The sequence below is a fragment of the Mastomys coucha genome, unplaced genomic scaffold (assembly GCF_008632895.1).
Source record: "Mastomys coucha isolate ucsf_1 unplaced genomic scaffold, UCSF_Mcou_1 pScaffold23, whole genome shotgun sequence".
Taxonomy (NCBI): Eukaryota; Metazoa; Chordata; class Mammalia; order Rodentia; family Muridae; genus Mastomys; species Mastomys coucha.
The window spans coordinates 69,429,694-69,433,312 of NW_022196906.1; positions in this window are offsets into that span (position 1 = coordinate 69,429,694).

Here is a 3,619-nt window from a genome sequence, read left to right on the forward strand (position 1 = left end):
AAAAAAAACCCTCTGGATTTGCAAAACCGTACTTGTCAGCTGTACGACCAAGCCCTTTGCCCTCATCCTTGGATCCACTAATGTCTGCATTTATGTCAACCTTATGTTTGGCCTTGGGCCTCATATTTGATAGAAGTACAGTTTGTATTTGTTAAGTGAGTGAGTGGATCGAGAAAAGGCTTAAACGAATGGGCTTGCCGTTAACTCTTCCCCTTAACTGAGAGTAATTGTGGATTTGAATTTGTTTTATAAATAGAAATGTTGGACTGGGGTGAATGCTCAGTTGGCAAGATGTTTGTTGTGCAAACATGAGGACCTGAGTTCAGTCTCCAAACCCAGGTAAAATGAACTATAAGCAAAAGCATGTACTTATAATTCCAGTGCAGGAGAACCAGACAGGGATGGATCCTTGGAGCTGGCTGGCCAGCCAGTCCAACTGAATCTGTGAGCTCCAGGTTCAGTGCGAGACCCTGTCTCAAAAATTAAGACAGAGAGTGATAGAACAAAAAAGTGTGTTTATGTGCACACCCACATTAATATGTATATACCTACATGCCACACACAACACACACGTACAAAAATGGTCATATCTAATATTGCTTTGTGGTTTGTCAAAATTGATTTGCATTCAATGAGATAAATAGAATGCACCACTACCCTGCTTGCAGTTTAACTCTATTAAACTGGGGTGAAAATGCAGAGGGTTGGTTAGAAGAACATTCAGTGTTTTTTATTGTGAGTTACTGAAGGGTTTCTTAGTTATGTTTTGACAAGTGTAAGCTCATGTCAAATGGGACGCTCTTGTTCTTTCTTCTGGGATTCTCTCGTTCTTTCTTCTGGGATTCTCTCGTTCTTTCTTCTGGGACGCTCTCATTCTTTCTTCTGGGACGCTCTCATTCTTTCTTCTGGGATGTTCTCATTCTTTCTTCTGGTATGCTCTCGTTCTTTCTTCTGGGATGCTCTCATTCTTTCTTTCTTCTGGGATGCTCTCGTTCTTTCTTCTGCATGTTGCTGTCCTTTTCCAGTTGTAACTAGGATTAAAGCAAAAGCCACTTTCTTGAAGCCTGAGTAGTGAAGAAAACTTCCTGGTTCCCTGTTCCCACAGGGAAATGCCATGGGGCCACTGAACTTAGAATTGGGAAGGGAAGACAAACTAAATTAAATCAGAATCTGTTCATTTCCTACCTCCCCTTCTCTGGTATGTGGGAATGAGGAGGAGTGTGATAGGCTGAGCACTCACTGGCCCGAGCTCATCATTTCTGCCCACTTCCATAGCGGTCTTCAGTTAGTTCCTAGTGAGGCTTCCAGCCTGTATCTGCAGCAAAATGGCTCCCTTGAAAGTTGTCAAGCCAGACTCCGAAGCTAGGACTGCCCATTCCCGGAGCCCGCCCCTGTCACTCTTGACATCCAGCCTCTGGGAACTAGTCCCAGATTAAGGTGACTAGAAAGTTGGGTAAGCAGCTCATGGACACAATGCTGTGCAAGCATGAGGAGCAGAGTTGAATTCTCAGAACCTACGGGAAAAAAATCTGAGGGCGGTGGTTCGTTCCTGCAACCCTGATGCTGGGGAATAGAGACATCCCTGAAGCTCATTGCCAGCCTACATGGCTGAACTCATTAATTTCAGATCTACTGAGAGATCCTGTCTCAAAAAACAAAAGTGGAGAGTAATCAAGGAAAGATTTAATGCAGATGCACACATGTGCAGGCACACTCATATCCATAGCCATACTCCACAAATACAACACACATACACACACATATATTTTATTACAGTGTGTGTGTGTGTGTGTGTGTGTGTGTGTGTGTGTGTACATGCCACAACCCACATGTGGAGGTCAGAGAACAACTTGGGGTAGTCAGTTTTCTCCTTCTACCATGTAGAACCCAGTAATCAAAATCAGGTCATCTGGCTCGACATCAAGTGCCTTTACCTACTGAGCCATACCAGTGGTGCTAAAACTTTTCATAAAAAAAAAAAAAAAACAATAATAATAAAATAAAGTGACTTATGAGCCAGGCACACAGTCAAAGCCTCAGAATCTACTCCCATCGAAATATACAGATACTCTGATCTGTATCTTTACTTTCTTCTGCTCCCTTGACCATCCCAGGGAAAGAGTGGCTTCTCTACTCCCACTCAGAACCTACCTATGCCTGAAGCACAGACACCATGTGTGGGTCAAGGGGTAGGAAGCCAGCCTCTCTGCATCCTGGCCCTGTAGCCCAGCAAAACAGTGGCATCCATGGCAGGGCAGCATCTGGATGCCCAGCCACTTCCCTCAACAAGGTCCTGAACTTTCTCTAAGCTAAATATGTTCTTCATTGCCCAGTTAGGGTGGAGAGAGCACAAGGAGGAGAGAACAGATTGTTGTGGGTCTCAGGGTGGAGGAACAAAGGTTTGTTCTTTCTAGTGTGGCCTCCAGCATAGCACATCCAGGCACTAATTCCTGTTGTCAAACGACCCTTAATTCCAATTCAGCATTACTCCACAAAGAGTGCATAAAGGTATTTGTTTATGTGCTTTCATTCCTAATATTTAAAATAGACTTACTCTGTTATTGTTGTTGTTGTTGTTCTTCTCCTCCTCCTCCTCCTCCTCCTCCTCCTTCTTTTTCTTCTTCTTCTTCTTCTTCTTCTTCTTCTTCTTCTTCTTCTTCTTCTTCTTCTTCTTTGTCTTCTTCTTCCATTCACAAGAAATAGGAGATAATTTTCCCCTCTGCCCCTTTCAAATGCAAGAAGAGAACGAGAACCTGAGGATCTCCAAGCTCCATTCATGAATAATCATTTTTCCCCCTTGGGCTTTTCACATTGACATACACTTAAAAGACGCCCGTAGAGTGCAAACCTGAAGACAGACAAGTCACTGATACTTTGAAATCATTTAGAGTCACAAATATCTTGATGCCTTTTCTCCCCTTAAGCATGATGTCTTTCGTGTGAATAGTGAAAAAAAAAATGTGACAAATCCCACAATTGTGGGGGTGGAGGAGGAGGCATAGGAAAAAAATTGGAAATCCTGTTTGTGTCCATAGGTGCATCGCTGCTGTGAGGGGCTGCAGTTTGACTTTGCACAAAAAGGGCCACTGAACAGGGTCAAGCAGCTGGCCATTTCCATATCAAAGACACTAGCAAAGGCCAAGAGGCAGCTTACCCAGAAGCCCTTGAGCAAACAATATTTTTCTCCCCTCTCCTTTATGATATGTTTTTTATTGCCAAAATAGTTGAGCAAGAAGTTCCCTGGTTCATTTTCTCAGAAACACAAGTGGCTTGTGTGAGGTTGTTGGGACACGCATTAGTTCACAGAATTGGGAGTTTTAAGTAACAAGGAACCATTTGAGGCCACTGTTCAAAGGTTTTTGCAGCAAGGTGGCAAATCACAACTAAACCCAGAAGATCCATGAAGCCCAGCCTCACGTTACAAATTGTCATATCTATGAGAAGATGGCTTTGTAAACACCTCACGGATTCAGCCAGCCCCTTGCAGAATCGACAGGAGAAAAACCACAGAACACGGGAAATTGAGATTTGTGTTGCTGGATCTGTGAACTATTACATCACACCTCATGGCTGTTAGCAAGAGCCAGGCTTGGCCAACCCCTACTTGTCATGAGCCTGT